The sequence below is a fragment of the Miscanthus floridulus genome, chromosome 12 (genome assembly GCF_019320115.1).
Source record: "Miscanthus floridulus cultivar M001 chromosome 12, ASM1932011v1, whole genome shotgun sequence".
In the NCBI taxonomy this organism is placed as follows: Eukaryota; Viridiplantae; Streptophyta; class Magnoliopsida; order Poales; family Poaceae; genus Miscanthus; species Miscanthus floridulus.
The window spans coordinates 43,682,757-43,697,845 of record NC_089591.1 but is presented as its reverse complement, the minus strand read 5'-3'; the positions used below and the strand labels follow the sequence as shown (position 1 = coordinate 43,697,845).

Sequence of the window (15,089 nt, the reverse complement as noted above, 5' to 3'; positions counted from 1 at the left end):
AACCATGTTGTTAAGATTGATATAGCTACATCATGTGATGACTTGATCATTGAGAGCATTGAGCAAAGTTCTAGTAGCAAGGGCAAGCAAGTGGTTGAGGCCGATGATTATGATGAGTTTGTCAAGCTCAAGAATGACAATGCAAAGCTCAAGAAAGATCTTGAAGAAATCAAAAGCCACAACACTATTGTGCTAGAAACTCTTGATCATGATGGTGACTTGATCCTTGAGAATGAGAAGCTCAAAGAAGAAAATAAGAAGCTCAAGGAAGAGAAGAACAATGATGCTCTTAAGGAAGAGAATAAGAAACTCAAGTTGGAGAAAGAGCATCTCAAGATTGGATTGAGCAAGTTCACTAGAGGCAAGTATCTTCAAAGTGAGCTACTTATGAACACCGTCATGAAGATGGGTAGAAGTGGCATTGGGTACATGGCAAACCAAGAGAAGAAGGCTCAAGGTCAACAACAACACAAGTCAAAGCCAAAGCCAAAGAGATGTTTTGAGTGTGGACAAGAAGGCCACTTTGCTCATGAGTGCCATACTCCACCACCACAACCCTTGCCTAAGCATGCTAGACCTTTTGCCTTCAATGCTCACTACATGCTTAGAAAGGATTCTAGTGGGAAAATGAAAGTCATGTTCTTAGGACCTCCCAACAAGAATAGGCCTAAGAAAATTTGGGTTGCAAAGTCACTTGTTGAGAAGGTGAAGGGCCCTCAACAAGTTTGGGTTCCTAAAGCTTGATCTCTTATGTGTAGGTGAACTACAAGACCGGTGGAAGTCATTGGGTTATTGATAGTGGTTACACACAACATATGACCGATGATCCTCGTATGTTCACCTCACTAGATGAGGAAGTAGATGGACAAGAAAGAATCACATTTGGAGATAATTCAAAGGGCAAGGTTAAAGGATTGGGCAAAGTGGCAATATCAAATGATTATTCAATTTCAAATGTGCTATATATTGCTTTATTGAGCTTCAACTTGCTATCCGTTGGACAATTATGTGATCTTGGCTTCCAATGCTTGTTTACCGAGAAGGAAGTTGTTGTATCTAAGAAGGATGATGATCAAGTGATATTCAAAGGATTTAGATACAACAACCTATATCTAGTGGACTTCACCTCTGAAGATGCTAACTTGAAGACTTGCCTATTCACCAAAACAACACTTGGGTGGCTATGGCATAGAAGACTAGCTCATGTTGGGATGAGCTCACTAAAGAAGCTAATGAAGAATGATTTGGTGAGAGGGTTGAAGGATAAGAAGTTTGAGAAGGACAAGCTTTGTAGTGCATGTCAAGCCAGCAAGCAAGTTGCAAATACTCATCCAACCAAAGCTTTCATGTCAACCACAAGAGTGCTAGAACTCCTTCACATGGATTTATTTGGACCAACAACATACAAGAGTTTGGGAGCAAATCTTTATTGTCTTGTGATTGTTGGTAACTATTCAAGGTATACATGGGTATTCTTCCTTCATGACAAATCCGAAGTTGCATCTTGCTTCAAGAAGTTTGCCAAGAGAGCACAAAATGAATTTGAAGTGAAGCTCAAAAAGATTAGAAGTGACAATGGGAAGGAATTTGACAACACAAACATAGAAGCCTATTGTGATGAAATTGGAATCAAACATGAGGTCTCCGCAACATATACTCCTCAACAAAATGGTGTAGTTGAGAGGAAGAACCGAACATTGATCACTCTTGCAAGAACAATGCTTGATGAGTACAACACCCCTGAAGCTCTATGGGCAGAAGCAATCAACACCGCATGCTATGCATCCAACCACCTATTCCTTCAAAAGTTCCTTGGCAAGACACCTTATGAGTTGCTCAATGGGAAGAAGCCGGACGTCTCCTTCTTTAGGGTGTTTGGTTGCAAATGCTACATCTACAAGAAGCGGCAACACCTAGGGAAGTTCCAAAGACGTTGTGATATTAGTTTTCTTGTTGGTTACTCATCAAAGTCCAAAGCATATAGAGTATTTAATCATGTCACCGGCTTGGTTGAAGAAACATATGATGTGGAATTTGATGAATCTAACAGCTCCCAAGGAGCACATGAGAATCTTGATGATGTAGGTGATGAACCATTGAGGAAGGCTATGAAGAACATTCTGGTTGGATACATCAAGCCTAAAGATGATGAAGATGATGTACAAGTGATTGATCCACCCTCTTCATCAAATGTGCCACAAGATGGTGAAAAAGATGGGGGAGTTGAAAATGAAGACACTTATGTCTCCCATGAGCAAATGGTGGTACAAGCACAAGATGTTGATGCTCCACAACCTCCTCCTCAAGTGGTCAATAGAAGAAATACACCTCTACTACAAGATCATCCACAAGATCTCATCATAGGGAGTCCATCAAAGGGTGTAATGACTCGCTCACAAAAACTTGCTTTATTTATTGCTTATCACTCTTTTGTCTCTTGCTTTGAGCCTACTAAGGTAGAAGAAGCTCTTCAAGATCCGGATTGGATAAATGCCATGCATGAAGAGTTGAACAACTTCACCCGCAATGAAGTGTGGACTCTTGAAGAGCAACCTAAAGGTGCAAGAGTCATTGGAACAAAGTGGGTGTTTCGAAACAAGCAAGATGATCAAGGTGTAGTTGTGAGGAACAAGGCAAGACTAGTAGCAAAGGGGTTCTCTCAAGTTGAAGGTTTGGATTTTTGAGAGACCTTTGCACCAGTTGCAAGACTAGAAGTCATTCATATCCTCCTTGCATATGCATCTCATCATGATATGAAACTATATCAAATGGATGTGAAAAGTGCATTTTTAAATGGCTTTATTAATGAACTAGTCTATGTTGATCAACCTCCCAGGTTTGAAGACCCTAGATATCCTAATCATGTTTATAGGTTGTCCAAGGCATTATATGGGCTTAAGCAAGCCCCAAGAGCTTGGTATGAGCGCCTTGGGGACTTCCTCATTGAGAAGGGCTTCACCATTGGGAAGGTCGACACCACACTATTCACCAAGAAGCTTGATGGGCATATCTTCATTTGTCAAGTGTATGTTGATGATATCATCTTTGGATCATCAAATAAAGATTCTTGCAAAGAATTTGGTGAATTGATGTCGAAGGAGTTTGAGATGACAATGACTGGAGAGCTTACATTCTTTCTTGGTTTTCAAGTCAAGCAAATGAGAGAAGGGATTTTCATCTCTCAAGAGAAATATACAAATGATCTTCTCAAGAGATTCAAGATGGATGAATGTAAGCCAATCAAGACACCAATGCCAACTAATGGACATCTCGACCTAGATGAGGGAGGTAACAAGGTTGATCAAACTCTCCACCGCTTTATGATTGGTAGCTTGTTATATTTAACCGCATCTAGGCCCAACAACATGTTTAGTGTGTGCATATGTGCTAGATTTCAAGCTAATCCTAAGGAAACTCATTTAATTGTCATAAAAAGAATCCTTAGGTATCTTAAGCACACACCAAGCATTGGCCTTTAGTATCCCAAAGGAGCTAGATTTGAATTAATTGGCTATTCCGATTCGGATTATGCTGGATGCAAAGTTGATAGAAAAAACACATCCAGAGGGTGCCATTTGCTTGGTAGATCACTTGTGTCTTGGTCCTCCAAGAAACAAAATAGTGTGGCCTTGTCCACCGCCGAAGCGGAATACACTGTCGCGGGTGCTTGTTGTGCACAAATACTTTATATGAAACAAACTTTGCTAGACTATGGTGTAGTTCTAGAGAAGGTACCTCTTTTGTGCGACAATGAAAGTGCGGTAAAACTTGCAAATAATCTGGTTCAACACTCTCGCACCAAGCACATAGATATTCGCCATCACTTTCGTAGAGATCATGTTGCAAAGAATAATATATCATTAGAAGGTGTAAGGACCGAGGATCAATTGAAGGATATCTTCACTAAACCGCTAGATGAGGCTATATTTTGTAGATTACGGAATGAGCTCAATGTGCTTGATTTTAGTAACTTCACCAAAAGATGAACTTGTGTTGTCCCGTGCATTGCATTGTAATATACAACATGTTTAATTTTTGGCAATGCATATAGGGCTTGTCTAACATGGTTAAGCTAACCACCGAAAAGCATGTGAAGAAGCTTAACCTTGGATCAAACTTGACAAGCAACTAGATTTACTTTCAAGTATTGCATTGCATATGCATGATTGTTGTTTGTCGTTTATCTTAAATTGCCCTCTTATTGCCTATCTTCTTAAAAAGATTTATAGCCTAAGGCAAAATATTTTTGAAAAATATGAGGGTTTGAGAGAGGTCACTCACATCAGTCCCAATTGGTGTTTATTTGGATCTTATTTGAGTTGGGACTTGATTGGGAACAGGCAGCATGAAGAACTTTAAAGATTTGCTAGAAAAGGAGTGACCGGATGCTGCATCGGACTCTAAAGTCCAGCGTCCGGTCAGTTCACAGGAGGTGAACAGCTACCGAGCAGGAGTGACCGAACTCTGAAACAGTGTTTTCCCAATGTCCGGTCAGAAGGAGGTTCAGCGTTCGGTCAAGCAAGAAGGCGTCAAGGCAAGGTGACCGGACTCTGGCTGCGTCCGGTCGTTATTCCAGGGGTTTTGGACCTCTCTGGAATCGACCGGACGCTAGGTGGCAGCGTCCGGTCGCTACCACTGGAGCGTCTGATCAATAGGGGTCGTGTGGATTTCAATCTCCTTTCTTCTTTCCTTATCCAACTCCGTCGGGGGGCCCTTTTAATCGCTGCACTGTCGTGCCTAGCTCCGCATCCGTGCCTAACCCTAGCCGCCGATTTCGTCGCGCCGCCCCGAGCTGCCGTCTCCAGCACCATGCATCCACGCGCCACCGCGCCCTGCTTGCGTCGTGCTGCTCCTGCGCGCCGCCCGTGTCACCTCCACCGCGCCGTGCTGCCCTGCTCGCCACACAGTCGTGCTGCTCCACATGCCCCATGCACCACCAAGCCCAAGCCACTGTGCTGTGCCGCCCTAGCGCCGCTGTGCCCACACACTGCCTCTCCAACGCCATCGAGCCACTGCCCTAGTGCCACCCTCACCACAGCCAAGCTCCAGGGCCAACATTGCATTGCTCGGCCATCGCACCTCGCCGTAACCCTAACCCTAGCCTCACGGTTTGGTGGTTCCCCACGCGTTGTTCCTTTTCTTCTTGGATTGCCGGTTCGTCAGGTAGCAAGCCCACGTCTCAATTTCATACCTAATTGCTTGCTCTCTTAGGATTTCGTATCTCTAGATGCATAATTAAAATTATTTGTATATCCTATCTATTCTATCGTGCAGCGAGTCGGTGCCGTTGAGGTCTCAGTGGTAGTTGTCAGTCAAATTGGGGCCAAGTTTGTGAGTACGGATCGAGGCCAAGCCTCAGAAGTGACAGTCGGCATTTGTTTCTAGTCAGCGGCAGTTGGTCTTTTTAGATCCTTCAGATGGCTCATGTTAAGAACGCCAGAGGTGGTCCAGGTGATGAGGATCCAAGGCGTCCGCCTTGCTTGCCTATAGATCTAAAAGGCAAGGCGACGAAGAAGACTGCAACAAAGAAGCGCAAGTACCCAGATGCAGAGATAGCTAGAGCAGTCGCAGTTGCAGAGGCCGCAGAGCGTGCCAAGAGAGGAGGTGCTCGCAGTGGTGTTGTCATTGCAGACCATCTTTCACCAGAAGTAAGAGCTACACTTGAGCAGGTTGAGCGCCTTCATGGTGGTCTAGTTGGGACTCTCATGATTAGAGGACGACGTGTTGCCATTGATGAGGGTTAGCCTCAGGAGGAGTCACAGCAGCAGGCACCATTAGCAGAGCAGACTTAGGAGGGATAGCAGGCCGAGGAGACAGAGTAGGCACCTCAGCCACAGCTTCATCGCTCTGGTCATACCCATGCTCCAGTCACACCGAGGGTAGATACACAGCGGAGGGGTTCTCGTCCACCGCCTAGACCACAGGGTCTGCCTCCTATGACACACTTGGACTTGAGGGCCGCCATGGCCAAGTAGGTGCAGCAACTTAGGTTTGTGGACTTTGAGCAGTGGTTCCCGTCGAGGAGGGATGATAGAGCATCAGAGGGCTTCTGCACACCACTCTAAAAGGATTTCTACAATGCGTATCTTAACAGTGGTGTTGTATTCAGATCTCAGCGAGTGTGCCACATTGACTCCATTGTAGCAGTAGCCGGAGAGCACATTCGCCAGTACCTTGCATATCTGCTAGGGCTGACATACTTGATTGGACAGACCGGATTATATGTTCCATCTTGGGTTCATCAGTTCTATGCTTCTCTCTAGATTGACCCACATCATAACTATATTCACTTTGCATTCAGAGCCAGAGATTACTGGCTGACGAGCACTAGGGTTAGGGAGATACTCAGGCTTCAGGAGCAGCCTATCAGATTACATGACGTTTGCTATGGACAGTCAGCACCTCCCAAACGCCCTCATGGTGGTTTGGTGCCAACTATAGACTTGGTTCACCACTACTTCACAGAGCCCTTTGGCGAGGGGTCGCGCAGGAACCCCAGTGATCTTACTGCTACTGCTCGTGTGCTTGAGGCTATCATGAGGAGGACATTGCTTCCTAGGATGGGATACAGAGAGGGCTTGACTCGCATATAGTTGTGGCTTATCAACTCTCTGATGCAACAGACAGTATTCGACATCTGGGATCTTCTTCTATCAGAGATGGAGGACACTATTGCAGAGGGCTTCAGAGGTCACAGGCAGCTGCCATATGCCCACTGGATCACTTTTCTTATTCATAGGGCAGTTACTATGAGGCCACTAGAGATGCTTGCTGAGTACTGTGGTGCTACGACGGAATTCCCTGCATATAACATGACTCAGATGATCCGTCACAGCACACCACAGGCACCTAGCCAGTCGTGCTGTCGTCCTGATGTGCCAGAGTCTACAGCCCAGCAAGATGATATTATCAGGGGCATTGCAGCTACAGAGGAGGAGCAACTTGCTTAGAAGGAGGGGATGGTTGTGAGCGACCCCAGTGACAGTACTGATGATGACTACCAACCTATTCCTTAGATGCCTCCATGACGACATGATAATGAGGCCGGTAGCTCTAGTTCAGCGCCACCTACCCCATAGATAGACCCCGCTCTCCTTGCTATACTTGAGCGGGCAGGACCAGGCACGCTAGGCTCAGGAGACAGCTACTACATTTGCATAGTTTTAGACTCGGTAGGATGAGTTCTAGCGCCAGCAATAGGCGATCCAGCAGCAGCAACTGGCTATTCAGCAGTAGACGTAGGCTCTACAGTAGGAGCAGCAGGCCATGCATCAGCAGCAGATCCTCATGTAGCAGCAGCTTCTTGGATTTATGCAGCATGTTGTGACTGCTATTGGGGCTCCACCGCCATAGCCTTTGCCCTAGCTTGGTCAGACTACCACTACTTCTATGACTCCAGCGTTATAGCCTAGTGGGCTCAGAGTCAGGGACAACCACCAGCACAGTTTGCTTCACCCACAGAGAAGGTGTCCCAGTATTTTGCTTCGCCAGTGCTAGCCCCCTAGTTCACACCTTTTCAGACGGGCTTCACACCAGCTGAGACTTCCTCGCTGCTAGTGCTAGAGACTATAGTGTCTAGGAGCCTTGGTGCTTCATTCAGTGAGTTGACAGGGCAGCCTACCCCTCCATATCTACATGTCCTAGGTCCTTCTACCATTGCACCTATTACTGGGACTACAGAGATGCTCCCTTCCTCAGTGGCATCATTAGAGCCGGCTGCTTCAGTCATACCAGCACAGCCTACAGTAGCTCCAGTCCCTGATCCGACCTAGACTACTACAGCATCACTTCTAGCTATAGAGGGTTAGACAGCTCAAAGCTCCAGATCAGATGATGATGGCACCTGGTTCCAGCTCGCTCCTCGTACTTCAGTGCCTGGCTCGTCCGCTGTAGCCCCACCGACCGACCCTTAGGTTTTGGTGTTTGACGCCAAAGGGGGAGAGGGTTCAATTATGTTAGCCTTAGTGGGAGCGACATATCTAGGAGGAGCTTAGTTATTATATTAGCTTATCTATTACATTTGGAGTTTTTATGTGTGATAAACTATTATGCATTCGTCATGTGTTTACTTGTTATGCATTAAACTATATTTATGTGATAGTGATATCTACGTGATCGTGATATATGACATGTGTGCTCTCTACTTTGAATTATTTATGTCATATCACTTGTGCTATGCTCATTTGCTTTTGCTTCTTTGTTTTACTCCAATGCAAATGAGCTTTATTACTTGTACTCCTGCTTATTTCATATCATTTGAGTACATCATGTTGGCTTGGGTCATATAAGCTTGCCTAACACTTTTGTTCTTATTGCCAAAAGCTTATATGAACCAAGCATGTTAAAAACCTCATCTCTTTCACATACTCGAGGTAGTATTGTCATCAATCACCAAAAAGGGGGAGATTGAAAGCATCTAGGACCCTAGTTGGGTTTCGGTGATTAATGACAATGCGTGATTACTGTGACTAACGTGTGTTTTATAGAGGCAATTGAGTTAGGTCACGGTAATGGAGATCGATTGGGCAATCAAGGTGATCATGCCCCTATGATGGAAATCATTTTGGTTTTCAAAGGATGGACGACAAGATTAAGGATGGACTAGTTCTAAGTGTCAATTGGTGTTGAAGAGACACTTAGAGTAGTTTAGGACTTTGTTTTTCCTTTGGCTGTAACTATTAAGGGGGGTATGGACGGGTAGCTTGACCTAGGTGAGTCTAGTGAGTTAGGTGTGGTGCACACTTGTTAAAACTAGCACTAGGTAGCTCCAAAACAACCCTTAGATCCAATGGAGCAAACTTCATTCACATATGATCGAGAGTTGGAAGTGAATGGAGGGTCAAATACTGACCGGACGCTGGTTCCGGGTTGACCGGACGCTAGCGTAGAGTCCGGTCAGTTCATTTGACCAAGGTGAAATTGTCTGGCACGACCAGACGTTGAGAGGTGAAGTGACTGGACGCGTCTGGTCACACTGTAATCACTGGAGTTCGGGGTGTACTGACCGGAGCGTCCGGTCAACATGACTGGAGCGTCCGATCACCCCGCAGAGGCACATAACAGTTTGTTTTTCAGCCCATGTTATAAATACCATCTCCATTCATGTGTGGGGGTACTTTTACTCATTCCAACAGCTGAGAAACACCGTAGATAGTGCCAAGAAGAGCAAGGTCCTAGTGAGGTGATTGAGATTTGAGAATCCCAAAGGGAGCCCTCATTAGTGAGATCAAGAGTAGCAAAGTGTGCATCCACCCTTCTCATTAGGCTTGTCGTGGTCAAGTGAGAGTTCGTGCTTGTTACTCTTGGTGATCGCCATCACCTAGATGGCTTGGTGGTGATTGGGAGCTTGGTGATCATCCGGAGAGCTTGCGGATGACCCAACTCAAGTTGTGAGCGGTTGTGGGTGATTCACCGTGATGGAGTGTCGAAGAACCAACCCGTAGAGAGCACTTGATCCTTGCGCGGATCAAGGGGGAGCTACACCCTTGTGCGGGTGCTCCAACGAGGACTAGTGGGGAGTGGCGACTCTCCGATACCTCGGCAAAACATCACCGCGTTCATCCTTCTCTATTTACTTTGAGCATTTACTTTGAGCAATTCAATTCTTGTCTTTACATTCATAGAATTGCCATGCTAGAGTAGGATTGGAACTGAGGTTGCAAGTCTTTTATGCGGTATAACAATTAAAAACACTTTCTAGGCACAAGGTGTTAATTGGGCTAACCATATGATTTAATTATTGCAAAAGAATTTAGAATTAGCCTAATTCACCCCCCTCTTGGGCATCTTGATCCTTTCAGGTACCAAGGCATACCGGCTCTACGACCCATGCAGAGACAAGGTACTTGTCTCGTGCGACGTCGTGTTCGACGAGAAGGCGGCTTAGGACTAGAACAATCTGAGCACGGGGGAAGCTGGCGGCTTCACCCGCACTTTCGTCGTCCAGCACCTGGTCATCCACGGTGGTGGAGACGCTAGGGAAGAGGTGCTGAGCACTCTAGCAACAGAGTCAAGCACTCCTAGGAAGTGCCGAGCACTTTGGGAGGGATGCCGAGCACGCCAGGAGTGGTGCCGAGAGGTTCTGTAGTGGTGGCGACCACTCTAGGACGGGTGCCGAGCACTCCTGTAGCGGAGCCAAGAGGTCTTGTAGTGGTGCCGACCACTCCAAGACTGAGGTTGAGCACTCCTGTAGCAGTGCTGAGCACTGTAGGAGTAGTGACGAATAGTCCAGAAGTAGTGCCGAGCACTACAACCGGTGTGCCGAGCACTCCGATGAAACAGGGAACTCCATCGATGCCGATCGAGTTCCCTCACCTTCAAGTGACATAACTGAGTTCATGGACGCCTTCCATGAAGGTGAGGAGGTGTGGTTCCGTAGGCTGGACGACATCGTCGGCGGCACAGGGCCCTCAGGCCTAGCTGGTCAGCTATTCAATGATCAAGAGCTACTACTCGTCAGTGCTGAGGAACCACCCACATTCGTGCTGGCCGAGCGCAATGGAAACTGGCGATGGGCGAAGCTGGAGGAGATGAAGGTAGTCGAGGAAAACAAGACTTGGGAGTTCATCGATCCACCTCCAGGATGCCGTCCGATCAGTCTGAAGTGGGTGTACAAAGTCAAGCGGGACAAGCTCGGTGCCATTGTCAAGCACAAGGCGCGGCTCATCGCCTGAGGCTTTGTTCAGCGCGAGGGCATCGACTTCAAGGAAGTCTTTGCGCCGGTAGCGCGCATGGAGTCTGTCCGTTTGCTACTAGCTTTGGCAGCAACAAAGGATTGGCGCGTCCATCACCTGGACGTTAAATCGGCCTTCCTCAACAGCGAGCTAGCGGAGACGGTCTTCGTCAGGCAACCTCTGGGTTTCGCCGTCAAGGGAGCGGAGCATAGGGTGCTTCGACTGCACAAGGCGCTCTATGGGCTGTGGCAGGCCCCACGAGCATGGAACGCCAAGCTTGACACCACACTGGGCGAGCTTGGGTTCCAGAGGTGCGCAACCGAGCATGCACTCTACACGCGGCGACGGGGAAGGAGGAGCTCGTCGTTGGCGTGTATGTGGACGACTTGATCGTCACCGGCGCGCGTGCGGAGGACATCGATAGCTTCAAGCGCGAGATGGCGGCTCATTTTCGAATAAGTGATCTCGGCGCACTCTCCTACTACCTCGGCATTGAGGTGAGACAGGGGAAAGAGGAACTCACGCTCGGTCAGAGCGCGTATGCCTTGAAGCTGTTAGAGCGGAGCAGCATGGCTGAGTGCAAGCCATGCGTGACTCCGATAGAGGAGCGGCTGAAGCTGATAAAGGCCAGCACCGCGGCGAAGGTGGATGCAACACTCTACCGGAGCATCGTTGGTGGTCTACGCTACCTAGTCCACACGAGGCCGGACATTGTGTTCGCCGTGGGCTACGTCAGTCGCTTCATGGAGGATCCTAGAGAGGATCACTAGGCTGCAGTAAAGCGGCTACTGCGCTACATCAAGGGGACGGTGGATCACGGGATCATCTTTCCTAAGACCAGCGGGAGTAGGCTACAGCTCACTGTGTTCAGCGATGCAGACATGGCGGGGGACATCGACGGACGACGGAGCACCTCTGGCGTGCTCGTCTTCCTTGGGTCGGCTCCAATTTCATGGCTGTCGCTGAAACAGAAGGTGGTGGCGTTGTCTACGTGCGAGGCAGAGTACGTAGCGGCGGCCACAGCGACGTGCCAAGTTGTGCGGCTGCGCCGACTGCTGGGCGAGCTGACTAGTGTAGAAGCTCAACCACCAGCACTGATGGTGGATAACCAGCCTGCCATCGCCTTCGCGAAGAATCCGGTTCTGCACGACTAGAGCAAACACATCGACGTGAAGTTCCACTTCCTCAGGGACTGTGTCGATGGAGGGCAGATCGTCATCGAGTTCGTCGAAATTGGTCGGCAACTCGCGGACATCCTCACCAAGCCGCTCGGACGTCTTCGACTCACGGAGCTGAAGGAGATGATTGGCATAGACGGGGTATAAGGGATAGCAGTAGGATTAGGGGAAGAATTATCAGATAATCTACTGCTTCCTTGTGTGAACACACAGTAAGGGAAGGCGGCGCCGAAAAGGCTCCCTGCTGTGGTATTGTAGCCGCTGTAGAGGTAGACGCCGAACGGCCCACCTGCCATACTATAGCCACATGCAGGGACAGACGCAGAAGTCAGTCCTACTGTGTTATCTAGTCACTGTAGCAGCATGGCAGCTGTACTAGGACTAGATGGATAGAGTTGTATAAATAGTTTGCCACTGCAACTCAGTAAAAAGAGTTCAGATTTGCCATCTCCTATACAGGGCTCCGGCCAACGCTGGTGTCTCTGCCGTGTGTGTATGCTCTGTTCTCTCTCTTCTTCTACCTCTCACCATAGTGTGTGGTCGGACAGCGTCTGTCGTGCTCGGCCGTGGTCGGTAAGACTGGTGAGTGGTCGACTCACCTGAGCCGGTGATCCCGTGGGCTAACAATCTCGCCCGGTAGAGGAGTCGTGTGGGCGGAGTGGAGAGTCAATGGTAATGACAAATGAGGAGGATGTGATTTTAGGAGTTCTCATTTTTTAGGGCTCTAAACCGGCCCTAATGGACCTGTGTTTTTTTTACCAGGGACCAATAGAGCATGGGGATCTAGCGCATCTAGCTGTCTAATAAGAATTAACATTTTATAGAAAATGGATGAGAATCCCCCCTCTACGTGTCCGCACATAATGTTTATGATATTACATAGTTTCAATGATATTGCTGATAAATCAAGGGAACATAAAATGCCAAAACTATGCATGATTGGGTCTATTATTAAATTTCCATCCATGAGAGGTGAATAGCTCCAACATAGTGGTCTCTAATTTCCTGCTCGCTAATTGGAAAGACTCATTTGTATCATCATCATGCTACAGTAGTGCCCAAAACCACATCCATTGCATATTATCCTAAAAATGGCTTGCATAAAAGATGTATATTTACAATTTTCAAAGATTAGATCATTGCGACATTTCCAAATTTGTCAACATTATGCGGCTACCCTAGATTATATTTCTTCTCTTTTAAAACAAAATTTGATAACCAACTCCATAACATGTAGGATACATAGCTGAGAGGGGTTAACCCAGTATCTATATAGACAGATCTCTAGATTATCTTGGCATGATGGCAATCAAAGAAAGATGTTTAATGGTTTTATTATAGTTAGAGAAATAACACTTTTGATCCCCTTTCCAATTCCTCTCAGTTAGATTGTCCTTTGTTAAAATTACCCCTTGCTACAGATACCACAGGACAATCTTGATTTTTAGAAAAAAATTTAACTTCTAAATCAATATACGAGAGAAAGACTTGAAAGATGAACTAAAATTGTTGTCTTGATAAGAATTAACACCATGATTCCAATTGCCAAAACAACATGGTTTACAATATTTTGACTATCTGATGGCAAAGTTTATAATTTTTTATTTTCATATCAAGCTTTCTTGGAGATCTCTTGGATGACCAAATTTCTAGCCCTATGTATGGTGGCAAGGAACAGGCACACGTGCTCCTCCAGCTCATCGGTGAGTCTCTTGGAGCTCGAGCAGCTGCGCCTGAGCTCGTTCACCATCTCTAGCACCGAGCTCCTCTCGTCCGCTCTCTCCGCGCACCACCTCGCTATGGCGTTCTCCCGCTCGATGGCATCGGAGAGCCGCGCCACGAGGTTGCTGACAGTGTCGAGGTCCTGGCCAACGACGTAGGTGCCCTTCGCCGCTGTGTCGAGCTGCTCCTGCAGCTGAAGCAATGACGACATCGTCTTGCTGGACGGCTTCTTTGTACTTGCCCTCGCCGCGAGCCACGTCTTGAGCGCCCCCGTGGTCTCCGTCCCGATGAGGAGGAGACCGAAGAACAGCAGGTGCGCCCCCGTGCCGAAGGCAGCCGCAGCAGCCGCTCCGCCCGCCATGACGACCAAGGCACGCGAGAGCTTCTTGACGGCCTTCACCATCTTGAGCTTCCTCCCTACTCTCCTGTGGCTCGACCTGATCCTCTGAAGTATGCAGGAGTACTTGTCCTGGATCGGCCTCAAGTTGCTTCGTGGTGTGGTGCAGAAAGGGTTGTTGCTTGTGAAAGCAAAGTCAAGTGCATGGGAAGCTGAGATGCTAGCGAGGAAGCTGTCCATGGATTGGTAGTTGCTTTCGGCGTCTTTGATATTCTGGAGGAGCTGCCTGCACATCTCTAGGGCCTCCGTGGTAGCGTCGAAGTAATTTGCCATTGCGAGCTCAATCTCTCAAGATGTTCTTCGGTGCACCATCATGTTATGAAGCACCGGAGAGATGATGATCTCCTGAGTCTCAAGAAGAGCTTCCATCTCCTTGGATTGTGAGCGCAGTGTGCTGTTGTACTCCTCTTCAATGTCCTGGGCCTTCTCAGCGCACACAGCCGCCATATGTATCTATCTTTGGATGGAGATAATCTTGGTTCTTCACGGAGCAAGTAGTAGTGCAGAGCTGTACTGGAGTATCTCCTGCTGCTTTGCTTGGCTTAGAATGGAGGGCTCCAGGTCTTATATATGCAAGCAGCATAGCCTCAGGATTAGGCGGTTTCAGCCGCGTTCTTGCTTGCATGACCAAACGTTATCTTTGGCTCTGTCCTTTCCCGGGCGCAGCGTGCTGGAGTGATGCAAAGCTTTTTTTGATTTGGTGTTTGCTGCTGTTCCTGTGACCCCGAGAGAATTTTGCGACTGTTCAGGTATTCGTACGCGTGCTGCTAGAAACACCTTCAGCTCTGATCAGCATGGGCAGCACCAATATAATGCATTTTCACGTGCGTATGTAGTTGGGTTCTTCTTGAACATCTTTTCTTCTTGTTCACAAGAGTCCGTAAGAAGTCCTGAAACCCAAAGAGAATTTGGTGCACTCACTTCACAGATTGTGGCTAATTCACGTGACAAATGTGAAGCAAACAGATGGACGCCCTTTAAGTGTTAAAATAGGTATAAAGTACTAAATTACGAAATTGGATGCTGGACTCCCCTCCAACTGTTAAAATTGACAAATTTAGGACTAGCTGTTTTCAAAGATGGTTTAGTATCCAAAATCATAACTAAATTATTTCAAAT

General features: G+C 47.4%; 1 pseudogene; it reads right to left on the bottom strand.

The window, feature by feature from the left end:
• Positions 1–13,442: 13,442 nt before the first annotated feature.
• Positions 13,443–14,417, bottom strand: LOC136495785 (putative UPF0496 protein 2; annotated as a pseudogene).
• Positions 14,418–15,089: the final 672 nt, after the last annotated feature.